General features: G+C 42.6%; 2 protein-coding genes across 2 annotated transcripts in view; one reads left to right on the top strand and one right to left on the bottom strand.

Moving 5' to 3' along the window:
- GOLGA5 (golgin A5) overlaps window positions 1–26,077 on the bottom strand; it is a 496,232-nt gene that overhangs the window by 318,146 nt on the left and 152,009 nt on the right. The gene's annotated exons all lie outside the window — the stretch shown is intronic.
- The window catches only part of ITPK1 (inositol-tetrakisphosphate 1-kinase), a 121,715-nt gene that overhangs the window by 47,969 nt on the left and 47,669 nt on the right, over window positions 1–26,077 (top strand). The window lies entirely within an intron of this gene.

Genomic DNA, 26,077 nt, shown 5'->3' with positions numbered 1-26,077 from the left:
GGAGATTCAACAGTTTTCCTAAGTTAATCAACTTTAGACATGGATAATTTGTGGCTGTTTCTGGCCTTTATAAAAATAAGACAGTAACAGGTTACTAAAACTGTGTTCTGTTCTTATAGACACTTGAAGTGGCTTTATGCTGTTGAGTATAAAACTATATACTGATTGATAGAGGCCCTTGAAGGTCTCACAGTATTTCCCAACACTTTAAACCAAGATCCCTTTAGTGCAGGAGTGGTTGGGGGGTTCAAATGGTAGGAGGCACAAGTGGTTGTGGTCAGTACACCCCCCTTGCAATTAGCACTGCGGAGATAGTTCCTTTTCACGCCCTTGCAAATAGCAGTTTCTGAGGGTCCAATCCAAACTTTGGAGCCTTGCATCATAGCAGAAGGCCTTTGACCCTTCCCTGCTTTGGTCCCTGTCTGGTTTGGACCTCTCACAATTTGCAGTACCAAGAGAAAAGAAATCTGTTTGTTTTAATGTTGTTGGGTTTTTTGTTTTGTTTTGTTTTGCAATACAAATTGCAGGCACGGTGCCCCCAACCAGGACCACAACATTAAAGCCCCCTACCCTACAGTCTTGATTTTTCGTCCCATAGGACGCACCTAATTTTTTTTGGGGGGGGGGGGAAATAAAGGAAATTTTTTCCCCTTTATTCCCCCCTCCCCCCAAACCAGGTCGGGGAAACCAAACCAGGTCGGGGAACAGCGGTATGGCGGCGCTCCGCCTCCCCGCTGTTCCCCGAGCTTGTGGGGCTGGCCAATGTCTGCCTGAAGCGCGGGGCGCTCTGCTTCAGGGCGCCCCGCGCCGGACAGCAGGCTGCTATCCGCAGCCTAGGGAGCCCTGCGGGAACTCCCACGGGCTCCCCAGGCTTGCTGATAGCTTCCTGAAGCCTGGAGAGCGAGAGGGGTCGGTGCGCACCGACCCCTCTCACTCTCCAAGCTTCAGCGAAAGCCTGTATTCGCCCCATAGGACGCACACAGATTTCCCCTTCATTTTTGGAGGGGAAAAAGTGCGTCCTATAGGGCGAAAAATATGGTAAGTCTGAGCCATATTCTAGGTTGGGATCTGAGTTCCTTAAATACCACCTTTCTCTCTACATATTCCAGAAATCATCTTAGGCTTTGCTGTAGATAACCATGACCTCGTGAGGCCTGGCGAAGGGCAAAAACTAAACGGCAACCCTGTTTGAATTGCAAACCTCCTTTGGCTTTGCTTGAAGAAGAAAAAATGCATACAGTACAGTTATGCCCAAATTATGTCCAAAAGAACATTGTGTCCAAAAGCTTATTGAAATAGTTGCCTTGATCTAGGGCTGTAATGCTCCATTTTGTATGTTTATCTCTGTTTTTAATGGGCAGTGCATAAAGTTCTTGTTCATATTGCATTGCCACTCCTTACTCTTTGGAGCGTCCCTTGCGAACGAGATTATGCCAGAGCCCTTGTCCATCTCTCTTCATTGTTTTGCCTCCTCCTCAGATAATATGATTTCTCAGACCTTCATTACTTTGTCCTGGCTTTATCGATGTACCCAATTTTCACAATTTATTTTGGAAGGGTGCGGGGATTGGGACAAAGATTTTTTATTTTTAAGATTGACTTAATGAGGACTGAACTATATCATATTGAGAAGCAAAGTTTACCAGCAGTCAGGTTTCGCAACGTTGATGAGTAAGTGTGAAATTGAAAGCTTGGTGGAAGCAGAGGATACAGTTCAGCAGTAAAACACCATTTGGAGCATGTGCTTTATATAAAGGCCAAGATTTAAATTCCAGTTCAGTGATCCAGCATAGCAGTACTGGGAAAGATCTTTGACCATGACTGGAGTGTTGATAGCAGCAGAAGTCGCTCAGGCTGGGTAATATGGAATCTTGGTTTTATTGAGTATAAAGACAAGAATGCAAAGCCAGTAGTGCAGGGTTCATTTATTGTTAAAATACTGTTGACGTCGTCTTTACTAAAAAGTCTAGCAAAACATTTTTTAAGACCCATAGTTTTAAAAATCTGGCATTTTCCATAAATATCTGAGAACCAATAATATAGATATGGAGCTGACAATATTTATTACAGCTTTCAGAAACTGCAAAGCAACAGTGACTATATATAACCATGTATTTGTGGTTCTGTATCCAGAGACTAGGGCTTGCTGATCAGAAGGTTGGTGGTTCGAATCCCCACGACGGGGTGAGCTCCTGTTGCTTGGTCCGTGCTCCTGCCAATCTAGCAGTTCGAAAGCATGTAAAAGTGCAAGCAGATAAATAGGTACCGCTCCGGCGGGAAGGTAAATGGTGTTTCTGTGCACTGCTCTGGTTCACCAGAAGTGGCTTAGTCATGCTGGCCACATGACCCGGAAGCTGTATGCTGGCTTCCTCAGCCAATAAAACGAGATGAGTGCCGCAACCCCAGAGTAGTTCGCGACTGGACCTAATCTATAAGGTAAAAGGTAAAGGACCCCTGGGCGGTTAAGTCCAATCAAAGAGGACTATGGGGTTGTGGTGCTCATCTCACTTTCAGGCCGAGGGAGCTGGCGTTTGTCCACAGACAGCTTTCAGGGTCATGTAGCCAGAATGACTAAACCACTTCTGGTGCAAAGGAACACCGTGACAGAAACCAGAGTGTATGGAAACACTGTTTACCTTCCCGCCACAGCGGTACCTATTTATCTACCTGGACTGGTGTGCTTTCGAACTGCTAGGTTGGCAGGAGCAGGGACAGAGCAACGGGAGCTCACCCCATTGCAGGGATTCGATCCGCCAACCATCTGATTGGCAAGCCCAAGAGACTCAGTGGTTTAACCCACAGTTTAATCCACAGTTTTGAACTGTAGTTTGTTGTTGGCTTCTGTAACCTGGCTTGCTTTAACCATGATTCGTCAACAAATCTGAAGCCAGGGTCCTAGTTTAGTCCTGGTTCGTTTCAGTGCCCTGCTGTAGATGGCTCACTAAGCAAAAGAGGCATAAGACAAGAGCAACTAGAAATATTTGTTTGTTTATTTAGGTATTTAATTTTTGAAACACTTCCCATGAAACATCTGAAAGTGATTAAAAATTGAAACACACACACACACACACACACACACACACACACACACACACACAATTCTGATATAACTACTCCCTAGGTTAAGCAACTTTATCTGGCACTTTTCCAGAAGTAGCTGTTCCTTGCATCAGGCTCCTTTCTGCATTCATTCTTCCCCCTACAAGCCTTCAGTCTCAAGCCAACCTGCATGGTTTTGATCAGGCTTCCTCAACCTTGGCCCTCCAGATGTTTTTTGGCCTACAACTCCCATGATCCCAAGCTAGCAGGACCAGTGGTCAGGGATGTTGGGAATTGTATCTCAAAACATCTGGAGGGCCGAGGTTGAGGAAGCCTGGTTTTGATGATTCTTTGTGAGGAGAGGGAAACTCAAAGGGGTGTCTGCCTCATTTATTGACATATATCCAGGGCTGTTATGTTGAAAGTACAACTTAACTCTTAGGCTAGCATGAGTGTTACACCTGTGGAGGGTAAAACAATTCCGAAAAGGATTCAAAGAATACTGATAATTTCTTTTTCTGTACTTTAGGGTTTGTCCCACCCCACCACCCCTGGCAATTGGTGAAAACCCATACTTATGACTTTAAAGTACTTAACATCTGATAATCTGGATGGACTTTGGGGTCTAGTTTGATAAAACCTGCCTTAAAGGTACTGATCACTGATGGGTAATGGGTGAATTTTGGATGGGCCTGTAAAGGGTGTGTGAGCATCTGCTGGAAAAGTATGAAGATATCCCTTTGCCTCCCAATGTTCATTATTTCAGTTAGCAGTTTAAAGAAAACCCAGCAGGGACGAAGACAGGAGTCCAACTGAGATAAATTATTTTATTCTACTGGGTGGTAGGAAAGGGTTAACATATCCTCATATTTGCGAGTGTCTGAGATGGAAAGGAGGACTGTCTGTTTTTGGGCATGTCAAATGGGAAGTGACTGAGGAAGTGAGGAGGAAACAAAGCACAGTTTCTTCAGTCATCTGCAGCACTCATCCTGGCTTGTTCAATAAAACATGGTGTTAACCCCCCCCCCCCCAAATTCACTTAGTGTTGCTTATGAGCACAATCAGTGTCTTGATCTAGATTAAAGTTAGTGTTTCCCACAATGAAAGAAACTCGTTTTGTGTATTTTGTGACAGTAGCTGCTCTGTTGTCTGGCTAAATAGTCAGTGTGCCTTTCACAATTATTCCCCTGGTCCCAGTAGCAGATTTCTATGTATCATCCTGAGTATATTGTTCTCTGCTCACTTTTCATTAGTATGCTTCAAGTTAATAGGAGAAGGTTAGGTTAGACTGTGTATGAATGGCTGTTAAAAGCTCCTATTTATTAGTTTAGCAAACCAAAGGCATGCTGTGGAAACAATCCAGTTCAATGATCCACATTCATTTTGAAGCGAAAGGGGATGCTGTTAGGAACATTAATTGACAAAGAAGGTTAAGTTTCTCTAACTGCAAATGTGATGTGATGCAAGAAAGGTCCCCTGCCTCGTCCCCGGTAGGAAAAGAGATCAGCCTGGTTCGTCATCTGTAGTGAATCCTATGTTCTAGCAGCTTGTTGTTGTTTAGTCGTTTAGTCGTGTCCGACTCTTCATGACCCCATGGACCAGAGCACGCCAGGCACTTCTGTCTTCCACTGCCTCCTGCAGTTTGGTCAAACTCATGCTGGTAGCTTTGAGAACACTGTCCAACCATCTCGTCCTCTGTTGTCCCCTTCTCCTTGTGCCCTCCATCTTTCCCAACATCAGGGTCTTTTCCAGGGAGCCTTCTCTTCTCATGAGGTGGCCAAAGTATTGGAGCCTCAGCTTCAGGATCTGTCCTTCCAGTGAGCTGATTTCTTTCAGAATGGATAGGTTTGATCTTCTTGCAGTCCATGGGACTCTCTAGCATATTTCAAATGACCATACTTGGTGGCTTCATATAGATGTTCACAGCATTGCGGACAAGACTGTTACCTGTGGTGCACCGTGGGGACAAAGCATGGCATCCCCAGTGCTACTGTCTGGACATGGCCCCATGGAGAGGAGGAGTAGAACCACTGTGCCCCAATACACCCAGGTCATCCATCAGGGTGATATGGGCTGAGTCAGTCTCAAAACTGCACCTGAACCCAGACTGAAATAGATCTACACAATCAGTATCCTCCAGGAACTATTCAATCTGCATTTGTAATTGTGTGCCAGTTGTTATAAGCCATAGGATCCATAGGATGCCAGCACCAAGTAAATACTTATTCATTTGCCAAGCGGGGGCATTTTTAGCTGGTGGCCCAGGAAGCCTGAGCCCCAGACCTTTTGTGCTGGTCCCCAGATTTCCTGTCCCTCCCCCTAAAAAAACAAACAAAAAACTTATTATTTATTTTTTTCCCTTTGCTTTCATTGCAGCTGTCCACACTGCAAAGCACAGTAGTGGCGAGATACAGTCCCCCTCCCCCTTAATTCATTCAGTGGGAAATTAAGGTCTGGCAGTGAGACTGTAAGCCTCAACACCAAGCCCAAGTTAACTATAGAATCATAGAATCATAGAATTGTAGAGTTGGAAGGGACACCAGGGGTCATCTAGTCCAACCCCCTGCAATGCAGGAATCTCAGCAAAAGCATCCATGACAGATGGCAATCCAACCTCTGCTTAAAAACCTCCAATAAAGGAGGGTCCACAACCTTCCGAGGGAGCTTTTTCCTCTGGAAATTGATTTAAATTGCATCTTTACATATAAATTAGTATAGGCCTATTTTATAAATATTTGTGTCCTCAGGCTCTGTCCCAAGTCTTTAAGAAACCTAGCAACACCACTGTTGCCTATAGTGTTTTAGGGTAGTGCATAGTTGTTTGTAACCTTTGTGGTTTAAGCTGTTCAAGCTGTTCCTATGGGTTTTTCTATTTTTTGTGAGTTCATGTATTTTGTAACAGATCCCGGGATGCACCGAGATAAAGGAATTGGGCTATAAATGACTTTAATAAAAATTAAAATAAACAAGCAGGTTAGCCTTTATGACATGTTATGATAAGATTCTTTGTTGGTTTTATCACCATGGGCAGTAAGAGGCTTCATTATAAAGATGAAAGGTTCAAAACTGAAGAAACATTTGGCAGGTTGAGTAAAGCCATAAGGAAGCTGTAGAATTTGGGTTGGTGTTTTGTAATAACGAGGGCAGAGAATAAACACCTGGGGGAAATCTTTAGTTATAAAAATTCTGACATTGCAGAAAACTGTGAACTAAATGCTCTTTGAGGTTTCACTCAATTTTGTCATTCTATTCTGAGCAACTCTGTGCCAAATACATGCCCAATGCAGTGGCCCCGGGAGCATAACCTGAAAACAAATGTGGAGCAACCTGACTGAAGCTGAGATCTGTGTCTGGCCAGTGCAGGGATGGAAAACCATTGCCTTACTATTATGCCATGATAAACAATGGTTAAAGTTACAAGAGTGTGCTGTGGCAAACCTTGTGCTCATGTTCTCTCTCTGTTTCCCACCTTCTTCAGTGCAACTGTGAAGTATCTGGAAACTGTGATTTAGCATTATATGTGGGTGCCATCCTTCTACGCGAGCTACCTTGAATAGGAGCTTGCTTCAGTTGATCCTTGTAACATTAAACCATGGCTTAGTATTACATGTGCTGGCAACCTATGTGTGCTACCTTGAATTCTATAGAAGAAAGGCAGAATACAAATAAAACTGCCTTGGGTAGTGATTTCTTCTTATTTTGGAGAGATTATTCTAGAGGTGTGTGGGCAGATTGGCTACTAAATGGTTTTATAGGACAGTAATTATTGTGGGTTTATTTGCTTAGATGTACTGATCCCAAACCTTCACCTGAAGACTTGTACAAGGTAGGAAACTAAAGACATTTAACTTCCCAGATACATAGCAGGACCCATTGCAGCAAATCTTTTTTCATGGAAAGATGCACGTCTGCCTGGATAGCTCAGTTAGTTAGAGCGTGGTGCTGATAATGCCAAGGTTGCAAGTTCAATCCCTGTATTGGACAGCTGCGTTGTCCTGTATTGCAGAGGGTTGGACAAGATGATCCTCAGGATCCCTTCCAACTCTACAATTCTATGATTCTTTGCATTTATAGGCAACAGGCTCAAGAGTCCAGTGTTGTGGCAGTGACAGAGCTGTATCATGCTTCAACTATTCCATCTTCCTCTAGTTTTCTATAGAATCTGTACCAGTTTGCTTACAGCAAACACTCCAGCTGGCTAGTTGTTTGTATCACTAGTGCTGTCAGCTTCTACACGAACATTGTTTAGGGAAAATATTGTTGTGTGTAGTGGCAATTTCAAGAGTTTCCGACAAACTTGCCATCTCCAGATCTAGCAAAGCACCTGTCTGATAGGTTGTGTTGTCTATGCATAGATTTCTGCTTTGATGTGTAGCATTGCTAAACTTTACAGTAGGCTAGTCGCAACCAGCTGGGCAGCAGCTTGAGTTGTTTCTTCTCAAGTTTGTCTCCATAGTTGAAGATGCCCTTCAAACTTATTGCATCGGTGAAGTTACTGTACCTTTTGGGTCATTTGTTGCCAATAGGCCAGGGTTCTTCCTGAAGGCACATTTTGTGAACTGCCCCTGAGATCTTTGGATGAACGGGAGAATATAAATGTAATAAATACATAAAATAATAGTCACTGGCAAATACTGCGAACATCCAGAATTCCGTAGGAGATCTGATGCTGGGCCAGTGCAGAAAACCTGTTGCATAGCTCTGTATGAATCTGGCTCAGGCTGTATAGTGGCCACTGAGAGGTCTTTAGGCCCGCCAGGGTACAGATCAGGCCTGGGGCCTTCTCTAATGGTGTACATGTCTGTTCACACCTTTGATCCCATCCACGGTCTGGAGGTCTCTGGGAAGTCTTAATTTGGCCCAGTGTGAGGTGACAGCCCAAGAATTCTTGAAAAGGTCACACTTTGGCTCTCTCTAATTTTTTCCATTGATTTCCATACCAGAATTCTAGTAGAGTAGATTGTTCAGTGGAGTTCTCTTGAGTAGATTCTGTCAGCATTAATGACTTGGTGGAACTTCAATGCATCAAAGCTAGTAGACCAATGACAAAGAACAAAGGAAGAACAAAGAAACAGTGGGGTCACTCAGAGGAGAAGATGGTGAAATGCAAACAGGGGACACAGAAAGGGCTGAACTCCTCAATGCCTTCTTTGCCTCAGTCTTCTCCGATAAAGAAAACAATGCCCAACCTGAAGAATTTGGAGCAAATGATTCAGCAGAGGAAACACAGCCCAGAATAACTAAGGAAATAGTACAAGAATACTTGGCTAGTTTAGATGTATTCAAGTCTCCAGGGCCAGATGAACTGCATCCAAGAGTATTAAAAGAACTGGCAGATGTGATCTCAGAACCACTGGCAGTCATCTTTGAGAATTCCTGGAGAACAGGCGAAGTCCCGGCAGACTGGAGGAGGGCAAATGTTGTCCCTATTTTCAAAAAGGGGAAAAGAGAGGACCCAAATAATTACCGCCCAGTCAGTCTGACATCAATACCAGGGAAGATTCTGGAGCAGATCATTAAGCAAACAGTCTGTGAGCACCTAGAAAGGAATGCTGTGATCACCAATAGTCAGCATGGATTCTGAAAAATAAGTCATGTCAGACTAACCTGATCTCGTTTTTTGACAGAATTACAAGCCTGGTAGATGAAGGGAACGCAGTGGATGTAGCCTACCTTGATTTCAGCAAGGCATTTGACAAGGTGCCTCATGATATTCTTGTAAAGAAGCTGGTAAAATGCGGTCTTGACTATGCTACCACTCAGTGGATTTGTAACTGGCTGACTGACCGAACCCAAAGGGTGCTCATCAATGGTTCCTCTTCATCCTGGAGAAGAGTGACTAGTGGGGTGCCACAGGGTTCTGTCTTAGGCCCGGTCTTATTCAACATCTTTATCAACAATTTGGATGATGGACTCAAGGGCATCCTGATCAAATTTGCAGATGACACCAAACTGGGAAGGGTGGCTAACACCCCAGAGGACAGGATCACACTTCAAAACGATCTTGACAGATTAGAGAACTGGGCCAAAACAAACAAGATGAATTTTAACAGGGAGAAATGTAAAGTATTTCACTTGGGCAAAAAAAATGAGAGGCACAAATACAAGATGGGTGACACCTGGCTTGAGAGCAGTACATGTGAAAAGGATCTAGGAGTCTTGGTTGACCACAAACTTGACATGAGCCAACAGTGTGACGCGGCAGCTAAAAAAGCCAATGCAATTCTGGGCTGCATCAATAGGAGTATAGCATCTAGATCAAGGGAAGTAATAGTGCCACTATATTCTGCTCTGGTCAGACCTCACCTGAGTACTGTGTCCAGTTCTGGGCACCACAGTTCAAGAAGGACACTGACAAACTGGAACGTGTCCAAAGGAGGGCAACCAAAATGGTCAAAGGCCTGGAAATGATGCCTTATGAGGAACGGCTAAGGGAGCTGGGCATGTTTAGCCTGGAGAAGAGGAGGTTAAGGGGTGATATGATAGCCATGTTCAAATATTTAAAAGGATGTCACATAGAGGAGGGAGAAAGGTTGTTTTCTGCTGCTCCAGAGAAGCGGACACGGAGCAATGGATCCAAACTACAAGAAAGAAGATTCCACCTAAACATTAGGAAGAACTTCCTGACAGTAAGAGCTGTTCAACAGTGGAATTTGCTGCCAAGGAGTGTGGTGGAGTCTCATTCTTTGGAGGTCTTTATGCAGATTCTTGACAACCATATGTCAGGAGTGCTCTGATGGTGTTTCCTGCTTGGCAGGGGGTTGGACTCGATGGCCCTTGTGGTCTCTTCCAACTCTATGATTCTATGATTCTATGACACTTGGTTATGTCTATCAGAGCGCCATGTCCTACAGTGGGAGAGGCAAAGGAATTCCTAGTTCTGCGTTGCATAGATTCCTGCAACTTCCCATTGAGCAACTGGTATCATAGACACTACAGATGTCACAGATATTCCACATGGTTAACTTCTAGGTGTATTTATCCTTCACCTAGTTAAGGTTGCATCAGCTGCTGCTGCCACCGCCTCGCTCTCCCCTTGTTCCAAGTTTAAAAAGGATGCCAAGCATATGCTCAGGTAGGAATTGTTTGGCACTATTGTGTACTTCACAATGGTCCTCCCAAGTAACCATAGTAAAAAGAGGTGGAGGGGGATGTGGACTTGGGTTGAACATCTGCAGTGACCCTTGAATTAAACAAGTTTCCCAGTGGCATAGAAAATACAAAGCTGCTTGCCTAACAGGAATTGCTTACTCTAGTAGTTTTGTGTGTTTGCTTGCTGCTCGTTCTGAAAGGCTTGAAATGTGAATATCATCTTGCCTTTCTTGGGGCAGGGTACATGGAAGTGCTGTTGGTTCTATGTTGCCGTTTGTTTGCATAATAACACTGATGTATGTGGTGCGTTTCCAATAATGTAGGAAAACAAACAAAAAGAGGCTCTTGCCCAAGGAACTTGCGTTTTCTAATTTAGACAACAAAGGGGATAACAAAATAAGGGAAGGGCAGTCTGTGAATATTTGTTCTCAAAACACTCAGGTGACCACTAGTTATTCATTCCTTTATTCAGTCTTTGCTTAGAATATTTGTAAGACCTGAAGCTTGAAGCATGAAGAATTGGCCCAATAAAATAAATAATTGTGGTAAGGTTAGGAAATTAGGAGCAGTGCATAGGTTCTCATACTCATCCCCCTCCACACATTAATTCCTCCTCCTCCTCCTTCATTTTTTTTTAATGAGCTACCAATTGTGAAGCCGTGCTATTTTTGCTAGCTATGGTTCAGCTCCAAATCCTAGCTTGCAACCATGGTTATAAGTGGACTTGCCAACTTTGCTTTTAGTTAACAATGGCAGAAATGCTGTAACAAAAACATTATGCTAACTGAGCTTGGCTCAGAAAATGAAAGGTCGAGGGGAATCCGCAAAGGTAAGGAGGGAAAACCCTGCAAGCCTGAGAAGAGAAGGGGTAGGAGTCTACCAGCTTTGGTGCATTGAAGTTCCACCAAGTTATTAGGGCTGGCAGAATCTGCTCAAGAGAACTCCACTGAATAATTTCATGAGATGCTCCCAGCCTGCAAGTAGTGGCTTTGAGACTGGGCAGTATTGTATCACCAGCAATCTTCTACGTTTGCAGGGCCAATATGACTGCAGAGATCTTGACTGTTTAGATAACCTGTTTGTGTATTGGAGCCCTGATTTGGGTGTACCACTGATTGCTGTTCCAATAACTGCAGGCTGTGGTTGTGGTTCACTGTAAATAGCCTGCCAAAGTGCTGAGGCAGCAGGGCCATAGTGCACTGTGCAGGTGCAACTTCCACAATCTGAGCTGCTTAGTTCATACAATGTCTCGGTCACCACCTCAAATATCTTATCGGGCAGTAAATAAGATCAATGACATTTGTACAGGGTGTTACCTTTATGCATTGCACTTTGTCCTCTTTCTCATAAAAAAAATGCACCATGTGCAAAAAGCTTGTTACTTCCTTGTTGCCTTTTTGCAATGTGCAGGAAAGGCTTGTTTTTTTTAATTTTGCAAAGCCAGGAGTGAAATAATTTGTGTGTGTTTCAATGCCAGTTACTGCTGTGGCGGAATAATAAAAGGCAGGTCAAAGGATGGGTGGTGCTGGCGGTAGTGAAGGGAAATGTACAGCATTTCTCCACTGAAAATGGTACCAGAGTGGATAGTACTTGGTTAATAGACTGGCCTAATGGTCAGGAACTCATATAGGGAGGCCACACTGGTGAAAAAGAGGAAGCACGTCCTCTAAAAAGAGAGCCCTTATTTGTATAAAATGCACATATGCATAAATGCAAAGTTTAAAACAGTTACCATAATTTAAATAGAAATGCAATACATCTCACTATAGAGGGGAATGTTGTGACCAGGTGACTTGTGTGCCAGCTCAATGTGCTGTCCAGTGCTATTGATGGGGCAACTTCAAGGATTTCACTTCTTATTTGAACCTGAACTTAGACTTTCAAATCAGAGGCCTGTCCTCTGTAAAATAGGACATCTGCCCACCCTGAACTCGTAGTTAAATGTAATCCCTTGAGGTTTCCATTTGGTTCTTGGGTTCCCAATTCAGAAGAGAATGCATATAAAGGAATTATTGGTTTCTCATGTGCGAAGTTGCCCACTATCTATCAGTCAAAGTAGCTTCTGGCCAGACCCATCCATTGCTGACAATTGCATAAAGAAGTGGTGTGCTTCTGCTTTCTAAATCAAAACTTCTAAATAAACCTAAAGCTGTGCTTTATGCATGCACACACGTTCCTCTGTAGCTCTAATGCTTCCTGTTTTTATGCCACAGAGTTTTCACTGCGACTGTCTAGGACTTAACCTCTGCTGTGGTTGAGAGCCGCATCTAACTTGCTGCATTTCTTTTTTTCTACAGCCCTATAGCTTGTTGCGTGCAAAGTTTGTACACTAGTAAAACAGTGTCACTCCTCATTTGAATGGGAAGGATGTCCAGCTAGAGTTCATTATCAACAGAATTAAAGTCTGATTTCTCTGATCCTGCCTCAGATAACCTAATGAAAGCCACATAAACAATGGATAACATTATCTTGCATCAGAAGTTGGAGAGGAGGAGATTGTAGCCCTTTAATGGTTTTTTTCCTTTGCAAACATTAATCGGTGGTCATCAACGGGCTGACCTTTCTTCACTAGTCCTAGTTGGTTCATTTGGCTGGCAGGGAGCTGTTCCGGACATGCAGTTGGTGCAACAGACCTTGCATGTTCCTGTTTTGTTACCAGTTGGTAGGAAACGGACAACAAGGCATGCATCATGGAAACACAACTCTCTGTACTGCCATTCTTTCTGTCTTCTATGCTGTAATGAATGAATGCCATAGGAAATGGCTCTCTGTTCATATGTAATGTCAGTTCAGCTGACAGTAGGCCTGTCCCAGATGTTTTATAAAAACGAAAGCAATTACAACTAAATCCCCCTCTAAACGTTCTGTTTCAGAGGTCAGCAACTTCTTTGGCCTTGAGAGGCCACATGAGATGGTGAGGCGCTGGCATCCTTATCTGCATCCACACATGCACAAAGGAAGAGGGAGAGAAAGTGGCTGCAGGTGTGGGGCAGGGGATGAATTAGGCAGGGGTTGACTGGACAATTCACGTTGGACTGCAGGGAAGAGGTTATCCACTGGGATCTTGGAGTGAACTCTCCTTGGGGGGTTTTAAGCAGAGTTGGGATGGCCATCTGTCATGGATGCTTTAGTTGAGATTCTTGCATTGTAGGGGGTTTGGACTAGATGACTCTTGGGGTCCCTTCCAACTCTACAATTCTGTGATTCTATGATCTACTTGATAGACCGAATCCCCACATAATGGAAAGGACATTTAGTTTTACTGTGTATTGGGGTAGGAATAGGAATGATTCTCTGAGTGCTCCACCATGTGCTCTGCTCAGTTGGGCACAAATCCCACATTTATATTTGCTGGAAATTACATGGTTTTGTCGTATGTGAAAAAATGAACATAAAAATAAAACACATTCATACTACACAGAGGTTCTGCTGTCAGTCCAGTTGTTATCCACAGATTCACAACGTATTATGCCCAAACGCCACTGCATGCACAGGTGATTTAGATAGCCAAACATCTGGGGTTTGCTCACTTCCATACTTCTTGCGGTTTGCTGGTCGGCAGCAGTCATTTTCAGTCAGAAACCATGGAGAGAGGGAGGGGAGAGAAAAATCAGAGAGCAGGCGAGATCGGACAAAGCAGTTTCCCCTTTGTCTCACTTTTGCTAGTTGACTGCAGCCATTTTACGAAGAAACCATGGCGGCAGGAGGGGAGAGAAATAATGGATTAGAAATGTTCCCAAAGGAATCTGTGGAAAATGTGGACTCGTTATGCAAACGCTCAACTAACGAACCATTTCCAGGAAACACATTCTGTTCAGTAAGCAGGACTTGCATGTATGAAACTGTCCTAGTTTAGTTGTCGAAGGACAAAAAGTCATGATGAATTACTTTTAATGAGCTCGTATACGCATATAAACATTATAACTTCAGATGCATGGAGTCGTTTATTACTAAAACCATTTTTATTTCAATCTCTGGCTGAAAAATGGCTCCCACAGCAGCTTACGAATAATAATAGGACAATCCCTGAGCTCATACTTAAAAGCTGAAAGACGTGGCACGAAAGGAAAACGGATTTGGAGTGAGGAGAGAAAATGGAAGCTCGTGCACTTGGACTTGTGCTGCTAATTTAAAACTTACTTTAACTTTAACTTTTAAAAAAACCTCTCACACACTTCAACAAAATGAAAAGATAGCCTTTCTGAAATGCCTGCCAGAAGACCTCTTGACTGTTATGCCCTCTTGCAGTTCTTTCAGCGTTCATGGGAGTCAGGGTAGCACTGTAGACTGGCGAGCAGATGTGAATAAAAGCGAGAGCAAGAATGCAAACCACTCGGCCGCCTTGTAATGTTTTAAAAGGTAAAATAGACACACCCTGACATCCTGTACATGTTTCATAGAACTTCTGACATCTGGCTTCTTCTTTCCATGGGCAAGGTCTCCTCTGCCCACAGTAAGAAATGGTTGAATCGTGAAAGGGCCAAAATAGAGGTACAGCTCTCAAGTAATTGTAGCTTCCCAGAAATGTAAGCATGAGAGGCTACGTAAGCTACTTCTCGTGTGCTAAGTTTCTGAACTACTTCCTGGCTCCTTGATAACTGTGTGTGAACAAATCTAAGCAAGTATTGATCTGGCACTGGTTCGTACCAAGGCCTAATCCCGTATCCAGTTCATTAAAAGTTCTCATTAGTCCTGACAATCTTTTTCTGGTAACAAGCTTGGCCTTCCGAGAGTCTGCAGTGAATTTAAAGTAGAAGTGGCTTTCTCTCTTTCTGATGTTTGTCAGAAGAAAAGCACATTATTTAGAAGGTTTTTTTTGGGGGGGGGATTCCAAATTGGAACCTGTCTTTCGTGTTGGATTGTGTTGGGACACAAAAGCTTTCAGTAGATTTTTGTTTCCAAAATCTTCGGCTGGTAGCAAATATAGGCAGCCAATTAGGGAGCTGACTGAATGGGGTTTTCTTGCAAAACAAGCTCCTTCTTTAAGGCTTTTAAATTTCAAGTAAAATTTTCTGTGTAATGTGTTGGCAGCTAGGAAGTCAAAGCTGTTGGGAGTTTATGCAGTACAGTGGTACCTCTGGTTAAGAACTTAATTCGTTCCGGAGCCCGTTCTTAACCTGAAACTGTTCTTAACCTGAAGTACCACTTTAGCTAATGGGGACTCCTGCTGCCACCGTGCAATTTCTGTTATCATCCTGAAGCAAATTTCTTAACCCGAGGTACTATTTCTGGGTTAGCGGAGTCTGTAACCTGAAGCGTCTGTAACCCGAGGTTACAGAGAGAAAAGCATCCATGCTAAGCTGGCCTGCATGGTATGGTCAGAATTTAACATTGGATTTGGGAATAATCTTGACTGCATTTATATCCTGCTTCTCAATTTTAAAAAGCTGAACCGGGGAGATCTGGGGTTTTTTAAAAATATCTGGCCAGTCATTAATTTATTTGGGCCAGCAAGAGTTTGGTCTTTCTCACAGGTTCTTTTGAGGATAAAATGAGAAAATGAACACTCAAGTTTGCCACCTTGAGCTCCTTGCATAAATAATGAGTTACAAGTAGCTCAGTGGTAAGGGAAGAGCTATAGCTCAGTGGCAGAGCACCTGGCTTGCATGTGGAAGGTCACAGGTTCAGTCCCCGGCATCTCCAGCTGGGCTGGGAAAGAGAGACTCTTGCCTCAAACCCTGAAAAATCGTTGTGAATCAGTGTAGACCATCCTTTCTCAACACTGGTTCCCCAGATGTTGTTGGACTACAACTTTCATCATCCCTAGCTAGCAGGACCAGCAGCCAAGGATGATGGGAGTTGTAGTCCAACAACATCTGAGGAATCAAGATTGAGAAAGGCGGGTGTAGACAATACAGAGCAAGATGGACCAGTGATTTGACTGTGTACAAGGAAGCTTCCTTTGTAATAACCCATCGTTAAATTTTTAAACATTTATTCACTAGCTATCACATTATACATCAACAGTGCCATAAATTATGTGCTTTAAAACAGAAAAAAGTGCAAAAATGTCCTATCGTTATGTAAATACAATTTGATGAATATCATAAAAATCAGGATCATAAATGTAATTGAAACATCATGATGAGTATGCTCATTCTAAACCGTTGAAACAGCCTAGTGACTATGTAAAGCAAATGCACTTTGTCTAGCTACTTCTCTTGGGTGGAAAATATATAACAAATAAAATATGCTGTGTGTTAAAATTGCACCTGGGTAAAGGCTATGCTTGGAATAAATACACCTTCAGGGGTTGCTATATTTGACTGTATTAAATGCTCACATCTTTAACCCTACTGTGTACAGAAAGCCCACAATTTATGCACATTTAACTTGTGCGCATTCAGGTTTACATGTGTAGCAAAAAATCAGGCTGAGTTTGAACAAAGCACGCATTAGCTAAACAAACTATGGCTCAGCATTTTCTGTGAGCCAGGCTAATGACAGTGATCTAAATGAAAGTAACTGACAGGGATAAGTGATTTCATAAAGTGTTAAAAGTGTTATATTTGCTTGCTGTCTTAGATAATATTTATGTTTGTATTGTTTTCTCTTCTTCCTCGGTCACATTGAGTCAATGACCCAGCGCGCGCACACTACAAACCAGGACTTGCAGTCAGTGCTCCCTGCTGTCTTCGGTTGCAAATCCTTCCCCATCCCCCAAGTTATGTATTTTTGTGTTTTTATACTGTAAATTGCCCTGTGATTGTCAGGTGAAGGGTGGTATGCAGTGCTATTTTTCTAGAAAAAGAGGCGCTGTTTCTCACCCTTGTTCTCTTAGAATGGCAGTGGCGCCCACCTGAGAGGTTCTGGAACTGAGTTCTGACTGAAAAAAGCCCCTGCGGTATATAAATTTAATAAATAAATTCTTGCTTTCCAACAAGGATTTGAAGTGGGCCTAAGTGGGCTTTAAACGGGCGAGCATTTAAAGTGGCCCACATCCATGCCAATGCAAAGAAATAAATACCAAGGGCAATGGAAGGCCAAGGAGGGATTTGTTTATTTGTACTCGCATCATTGTAGGTGCAGTGCTAAACCGTTGTGTTTTTTTCTGATTGATTTTATTGAAAGATTTTCATAGATAACAAAGGTACATATAATGTTCATAGAGTCCTAGCTACAGGTCAGTGAGACACTGATATCACTAGTAAGTAAACAATGGAAATGAAAACATTTATATGCCACAATGGAAAGGAGGGAGAAGTGGGGATGGGATCGGCTACTGATTTTCATGGATGTGGTTTCCAGGCAGTCACCATTAAGTTTTTACTAGGCCAGTGCTGTCTTTTTGTTTGAGTAGTTCCCATACACAAAAGGATTGAAGGAGAAATGTTGGGGGCAAATAATATACAATAATATACAACAAAAGATTGTTGTACAGTGGTATCTTGGGTTAAGTACTTAATTCGTTCCGGAGGTCCGTTCTTAACCTGAAACTGTTCTTAACCTGAAGCACCACTTTAGCTAATGGGGCCTCCTGCTGCCGCCACGCCGCTGGAGCACAATTTCTGTTCTCATCCTGAAGCAAAGTTCTTAACCCGAGGTACTATTTCTGGGTTAGCGGAGTCTGTAACCTGAAGCGTATGTAACCTGAAGCATATGTAACCTGAGGTACCACTGTATATTATTACCATTGGAAGAGGATACCCATAGGCAGAATGTGGTGGTGTTACTTTTTATTTTTTCTGTTTGTATTGACAACTTTTTAAAATAACAAAGCCAAGTCAACTTCTTTAGAGAGAAATGCTTTAGAATGAGAGCAGCTGAATTTGCTTTTGGTTAATTCATACCCTTGGCATTGAAACAAAGATAAATTTTGATGTTGTGGGGGGAAACTACAGATACTTACTCACGTATCTGTGGATGGTATCTCACATGACTTCAGATGTACCCTGAACTATTGAACCTGGAATCTCCTGGAGCTGTAAATATAAAGTTGATAATGCCAGGCAACTGGGGCGGACCCTAGACTTTGTTCTGCCTGAGGCGAAGGGCAAGATGACACCGCCTCTATTCAGTGTACAAAAGGTGGCCGAGTCTTTTATCACACAGAGGGCAGTACTCCCTGTTGGGACTGTTTTATTTTAAAACATTTATATGCCACCTTCCCCAGTAGTATTCTTCCAAGGGTGGCTTACATATTTAAAATTAGAAATACAGACACTATCCAAAATTTATCGCCTGATGTTGTAATGTGACTGAGAACCAGAACAAGTTAAAAGAATGCCCGATAAAACAGCAACGAAAGATTGGATATTATATTCTGATGGAAACTTGGGGAATGCTTTGGAGAAAGGCCCATAAATTCTCATTAAATGCAAACATAAGAGAAAACTGTTTTGAAGTTATGTGTAGATGGTTTCCAACTCTAGTCGTAAGTAAGGACTGGTCTAAACTTTGCTGAAAGGTGTAAGAGAGTCTGGAACATATTTTCATATGTAGTGGTGGTGCTGGCATAGTCAAAGATACTGGATAATGATTGTTGAACAAATTTTAAGAACATTACAATATGATATACCATTAAATCCCTTTTTGTTATTATTTATTTTAAGTAAAAAAAAGAAACATGTAAAATTTCTCATTTTATATGATCATAGCAGCAAGGATGTTGTTACCCCAAAAGTGGAAAGCTTTAGTATTACCATATGGTAAAGAATGACTAAGCTCTAGGAATTTAAGAGCAAGAATAAGAGGAATGAACAACAATGAATTTACAGAAATATAGTCTCTAGCTATTTATTCAATTTTGCAAAATAAAATAAAATATTGTCTGCCAAAAGTACAATATGATTTCAGTCTGTTTAAAGTGTTTACCCTTGCACTTCTAGTTGGAGAATATTGGGAGTAAGAGGTGGTATGCAATTAAATTTTGAATACCACTCATTGAAATTAGTGAACATGAAATTAATTTCAGTGGGTCTACTCTGCATAAAACTTAGCTGAAGAGCATCAAAGGACTGGGAAAGGTTTCTGCCTTAATGTGGTAAATGTGAGCATGGTGCCCTCCAGATGTTACGGACTACAAATCCCATCATCCCTGACCATTCACCATGCTGACTGGAGCTGAACTCCAATATCATCTAGAACGTCACAGATTCCCCACCATATTCACATATGGTCATACTTCCCTTAGTTGCCCCTATTCACAATAGAAATCAATAGAAATTTTGTAGAAATCAGGGAAAAGTTGAATATTGGTATATTCTTATACAACTTTTATTGAACATGCTCCTCCCTGGTGGGGAGAGAGAGGGCAGGGGAATGTACTTTGTAGTATTCACACAAATTAGGCTGCCTATTTATGCATTGCTAAAGAGAGAGGAAACGCATTAACCTCACTCAAAAGGGGTCATAAAATCTGCATATGCTAATTTATATGCATAGATGAAAATTTAGAAATTGCTATAATTTAGTTTAAATAGGAATACATCTCGTGATGGAGAGAGAGACTGACCGAGGCAGTTGTTGTATTAGCTTAGCCTGCTGCTTAGTGCTATTTTGATGGGTGACTTCTGTCAACAGCGTTTCAAACAGAGGACTGTGCTCTGTGAAGCAGGACACTTGCCCACTGCAATGCAAATACTTTATATGCAGAATAGTACAAAAGTATCGCCCATCCTCCTCATGAATGTCTCCACCTGGTGCAGGCTTATGTAAAAATAGCAACTAGAAGTTATTTTAACATCCAGATGTTCATAATCAGATTGTACTGGATTGGACAGATATTCTCCATCTTGGGGTTTTCCAGTTCTGTGAAGAATAGGAAACTTAGTGCTTTGACATCTTTCCTTCACGGTGAAAGTTGCTCCCTGCTTCAGTGCAAAGATGTTTGTCCGGGCAGACACCGAAGGGGGAGAAAAAACTGGGAAAATTCCACATGGAAGTATATTTCCTTTCTCGACCCTCTGCTGTTTCAGCAGAACCGGAATGGATAATTAGATGACTTAACTGCAGCATGTAAGAACAGGGCGGGAGGGATAAATGGAAATCCCATTTGTTGAACTTTTCAACTCTTTGATTAGCTTCTGCAATGGTTTGTTCTGAGTTTGCCCTTTGCAACGGGATCAGGATAGTTCTTCTGTCACAAAGGGAGGTTTTCATGCCACCAGTTCTGCCTCGGTGCCCTTTGGCTCCATGCTAACTGCTGCAAGTATTAACATAGCTGAGCTGATTTTGGCAACTGGACAGGGGAGGGGGGAGCGGCGGCGGCAAGGGGAGGGGGAAGATCTCTTCCAAGTGGGTAGAAATGATATGGGAACACATTAAAGTTGATTAAACGACTTAACAAGCAGCATGCACAGCATGGCTCTAAAGTCTGCCTGGTTGCTGTCACATAGGCTAGTTGCTGTAGATCTTTACGTTTTGCTAATACATCCATTATCGTCATTTCCCAGTCATACATGTGTGGCTTTCTAACTGCTGGTGCAGCTTTCAGTCTGTGTCTGCCATGCAGCTGTCAGTTAGGCACACCTGCTTTAAGCCTGAGGTTCACACCCATGCACTTCCAGGCAAAGGCTTTCAGGCCTGACTTAGCTGAGAAATTGTTTTACATGACATCTGCAGCTATATAGATCTCTAATCCCACTTTATGGAAGCTTCTTCGTGACTGAGCAATTGGGATTCAGCAGGGTTTTCAAAGCTTGAGAAGGTGCACTAATGTTTAAATACAAACATGGCTGCCCAACTCTAAAATCACATCTCTCTCTCTCTCTCTCTCTCTCTCTCACTCACACACACACACACACACACACACACACAAAATATTTATTTATTTATTTATTTGCTTGCTTACTTACGCTCCACTTTTTCAGACAATCATTTCCTCCCAAAATGGCTTATATCAATCATAAAGTTGAAGTCCTGTCTTCATTCAGGCTTACAAGCTAAAAAACAAAAGCAAAAAACCCATAGATATACATAGAAAAGGACGCGGCATGAAAATATAGCAAAATGGTGAGCTAAGAAGCATTTATTCTTGTTTCAGACCAGGATGATCTTTTCTTCCTGGTTGCTCTTGCTTGGAGAGCAGCTGGTCCCCCCTTTGTCTTTTGACCCATGGATGAGGCCAGAGTTTTGTTTTTCTGCTTGCTTCTGCAATCCCAGGGCAACCGGAACAGAGTGCTCTTCTTGGCTGGGGGTGGGTTGAGGGTCGCAAACTCCCTTCAGCTGTTCCTTCATTGGGCGATGGGTGGGGCTGGGTTCTTCTGTATCTTGCCATATTGTTGTTTCTGGATGTCAGAGAGAAGCTTCCCATTGGCTCTTGTTTCCCTGGCCGATTGCAGAGACCCCTTCAGCTCTGCAGTTCCAGGGCAATTTTCTTTGATGGAGTTGTTACTGTTAAAGAGGCACGGATTTCTCTTGCTTACAACAGAGGAATCTTCGTCTTCAGATAGGGATGAATAATATTACTAGATTTTGGGGTGGCAACTTGCTTCTCCTTAGGCTGATGTCTACTGAAGCATTTCTAAAGGCCTGGCTGCATGATGGAAGCTCATGTATCGGTAGTGAGCTCAAGCACTTAGTCACGACATCTATGTAGGCAGGCATCTCCATGATTGATTTCCAGCCAGGCATCTCCCAAACTAACCTACCTCACAGGGTGGTTGCGAGGATAACACAGGTGGGATGTGGGAGAACAGTGTACACTACCCTGAGCTGTTTGGAAAAATGGCAGGATAAAAATGTAATACAGTGGTACCTCAGGTTAAGAACTTAATTCGTTCTAGAGGTCCGTTCTTAACCTGAAACTGTTCTTAACCTGAGGTACCACTTTAGCTAATAGGGCCTCCTGCTGCCAACGCACAATTCCTATTCTCATCCTGAAGCAAAGTTCTTAACCCGAGGTACTATTTCTGGGTTAGCGGAGTCTGTAACCTGAAGCGTCTGTAACCCGAGGTACCACTGTAATAAGAATATATTGGTAAGAGATTATATGGCAAGAATGAATTGAAGCTTTTTTTTTTTTTTAATTGCCCAGGAAGCTGCATGCTAAATTGCTTGGTCTTGATGGACTGTGATAAACTGAAATCTCAAATGTTGAAGCAAAGGAAGAAGAAAAACAAGCTATTCTGGCTCAATAACCCTAAGTGAGCAATCATACTTATTACAAACCGCCTTAGGAATACCATATACAGAATTTGGCCAAGGTCAATGTAGACGGGCGCTGTACATTCTGTTCAGAAGAAGGCTCACCCAGTGCCAGAGAACACTGAAATTACCAGCATTGAATTGTACAATTTATGGAAATATGTTAAAGTGCCATAAATCTGATGCTGGAGCAAAGTACAAACAACATAGAAATGCTTTTGCCTTTGTAGGTGTTACAGCATGAGGTGCAGTCATGAACTCTAGATTCTGACACCCTCCAAACGTTAAACTTTAATTCCAATCAGTACAATGCAAGTTAGATGTTAACCACATTGGGTTTAGAAATCAAAAGAGTTCTTGAGTTGCACTCCCTAAAACTGCTGTAAGAGCAAAAAAAACAACCTTCATATTTTTATAGTCCTCTATATAGGGCTTCATAGATACATTATCTTAGTAATCTCTAGAAATAACTTCAGAAATGCAGGTCAGTATTATAACCGAAATAAAAAAGAAAGTGGGGAGCATTCTCTACAACAGGAACACACAAAGTGGAAAAGAATTCTAGGCACACACAGGAATAAAAAGTTTCATTTATAAAGTTTGTGGCTAGGGTGCAATTGCAGGAGAAAAATGGTAGATGTCCATAGAGAAATGGCAGCTGGGGTTTCAATGCATGAAGTGGCCAATTATGAATTGTTACAGCCTTTAAGGCATTCTTTCCTTTCTAAGATTTTTATTTCCTTTCACTGAATAACCACCCATCTCTTCTTGCCATGTTACACCTCCCTCTCTGTATCCCGCATTGAAAAGTCCCTTGCCCTGGAGTCCTTTCTTTTATTTTGGCAGCTTTTGTCTCCTAGTTGCGGGGTCCAGAGTCTGCGAGTGAGAGCAATGTGCTGAATTCTCTGGAATAAACCTTAACATTTTGGGGGGGTGAACATGTCAGATGTGAGGGAAAACTTGGAGAGATGCTGCAAAGACCAGGAAGCAGGAGGGGCTGGAATTCCAGCCAAGGAGAAACACTGGCTCCTTGTTTTGCTCAGCAGAGGGCCATCAGAAATGTGCACTAGACTTTGTCAGACTTGTGACAGGAGCTGATATTTCTGCTGAAAAGGCTTCATGTAAGGACTTTTCATGCCAGTATACAAAGGAAAGGTGGAAAAGCTCCAAACCTCGCACAGTTTAGAAGTGTTTACTTTCTACAGCTATGAATTGTTCTGAGAACATGGAGAACTTCTTTGCAAACAGCTTAATCTTTGCAATATCGGTCGAAGCTGTTGGTTCTCGCTGTTTGGGGTCACGATCTAGAGAACCTGTTCCGCATTTAGAAATCTGCTTACACCATACAGAGCAGCTCTTTCTCCTATTCAAGCACTTTGGGCAAAAGAACCTTCCCCATTTAGAGGAAAACTCGAGCAACATACTGAGCGTTTGTTCCTTGTGTTCAAGCGGTTTCAGGTGGCTAATTATTTCTCTTAACTTTGTGTTGTGCAGGAACTTTACATATTATGTGGATATAGTAAATATGAGCAGTGCGATGCTTTGCACGCTTGACCCTCGCATCTCTTAGGGTAAAGATTTCTGAATTGAATAATCCTGGCAGTAAACAGGTTAATATGAGGATTTTAAAGTTGTGATGGCCAAATAGCTGATTCATCTGTAATGTACATCCCATAACAAGGAATACAGTACATAGAAGGCATACCTCTAGACCAGGGAGGTGAACCCCACTCCCCTTTAAAAAACAAAACCTCAATTTTTTGCCTTCCAATATTTTTCATGAGTTTTTGCCTGCAGACTAGACCAGGTGAGGGGAACCTTAATCCTCCAGATGTTGTTGAACTTCAGCTCCCATCAGCCTCAGCAAGCATAACAATGGATGGTGGGATTTGTAATTCAGCAACATCTGAAGGGTCAAAGGTTCCTCACAACTGATCTAGACCAGTGTTTCCCAAACTTGGGTCTCCAGCTGCTGTTGGACTACAACTCCCATAATCCCTAGCTAGTGGGACCAGTGGTCAGGAATTATGGGAGTTATAGTCCAGCAACAGCTGGAGACCCAAGTTTGGAAAACACTGGTCTTGACCATGACTGAGGAACCTTTGGCCCTTCAGATGTTGCTGAACTACAACTCCCATCATCCATCGTTATGCCTGTGGATGATGTGGACCTCCAGATGTCATTCCACAATTCCTGACCGTTGGCCATGCTGGCTGGGACTGATAGGATTTGTAGTCCGACAACATCTGGAGGGCCACAGGTTCTTCCTCTCTTCATTAGATGCTCCCCAGCTTTTAGTACACATTGGAATTTGTAGCAGGGGAAATAATTGCATCATGTTTGCATTAATACAAACCAAGCAACTGCATGGTTAAAAAACAACAGCTTCTTATATCTCATCCTTATTTGGATTGTTTACATTCACGCTATTTTGGGTGAGGGAATAATGCCTCTTGCACTGCTACTGCTGGATTCCTTCTTCCCCTTCCTCCTCGCCTCCCTGCTGTGACGTTGAACTATAGTCACTCTTCCTACAGCTGCATGGAAAGGGAGAACAGGAGAGCCCTTGAGTCTCAAGTTCCTCCTTTATAACAGCTTAAAGTTCTTTGTGACTCTGCAATACCAAAGTGCTCTTTCCGTCTCTTCCTCTGCATGTGTAGTTGTTGCCTTATGCTCAGCAGCATGATTCAGTACGTGTTTTGTGGTGGTGAAACTTTTGTTTGCCTTTCTGTCTCCTACGTTGCATGCAAACGACACTAGAACATAATTGTCTCTGTTACATCCTGCTTGTCTTCCGAGGAACTTGGGGGCTGTGGAGGGAAAGTTGAGTTCAAACAGAAGCAAACACAGTTCTTTCTTTTTTAAGTGCTGTGAGCAACCTGCCTGCAGGCCTACCTGATCACCTGATATAAGTGAACTTAAAAGGATGCTTCTGCGCATGCTAAATTTTGCTATTTCAGGGTTGCTTGCCAATGCCTCGCTAGGGTCTTGTGTTCTTCTGCCGAGCCTCATGCACTTCCTGTAGATTTAAGGTCGTTGTGCTATTGGGACACACAGACAAAGGCAGGTTCCGCCCATGCACTTCCCCCCAGTGGTGATTTGGCATTGGCAAATGCAGCTGTTTCTACTACTTAGCTTTTCTGGATTTCCTCTTTCTTTTTAAGTGCACTCAATTAATTCCAAATCAATACGGAGCCCAAACTGCAAATGACGATGACAGGCCCCACCTGCGTGTTCAAAAGTGAATCTGTCCTGCTGAGGTGGTTAGATGCAAAAGAGGACCTTCAGTAGATGTATAAAAAGAGAGGATTTCAGCTGGTATAGTTTGTCATGCAATATCCATTTCCTGAAATTTGCTCTTCTACATAATAGTTAAATTTAATAATTTGAATAAGTTAAATTATTTATACAGTGGTGCCTTGGGTTACATATGCTTCAGGTTACATACGCTTCAGGTTACAGACTCCGCTAACCCAGAAATATTACCTTGGGTTAAGAATTTTGCTTCAGGATGAGAACAGAAATCGCACAGCGGCGGTGCAACGGCAGCAGGAGGCCCCATTAGCTAAAGTGGTGCTTCAAGTTAAGAACAGTTACAGATTAAGAACAGACCTCCAGAATGAATTAAGTTCTTAACCCGAGGTACCACTGTATTATTAAACGAAGAAGCAATAAAAATACAATTAAAAATCAGTATGAATATTCAGTGCAATGGGTGTGTCATCTCCCATTTTCAGCCACAGATCCACAGACATACCATGGACCATCTGAATAAAGCTTGCAGACCACTGATGATCCACAAGCCACAAGTTTGGGAACCCCTGGGCTAGATGCTACAGAAGTGGCCTTGGCCTAGTTC

This window comes from Podarcis filfolensis (genome assembly GCF_964270895.1).
Source record: "Podarcis filfolensis genome assembly, chromosome: 1".
Taxonomy (NCBI): domain Eukaryota; kingdom Metazoa; phylum Chordata; class Lepidosauria; order Squamata; family Lacertidae; genus Podarcis; species Podarcis filfolensis.
The sequence above is the reverse complement of the archived record's forward strand: the minus strand, read 5'-3'. Positions and strand labels throughout refer to the sequence as shown.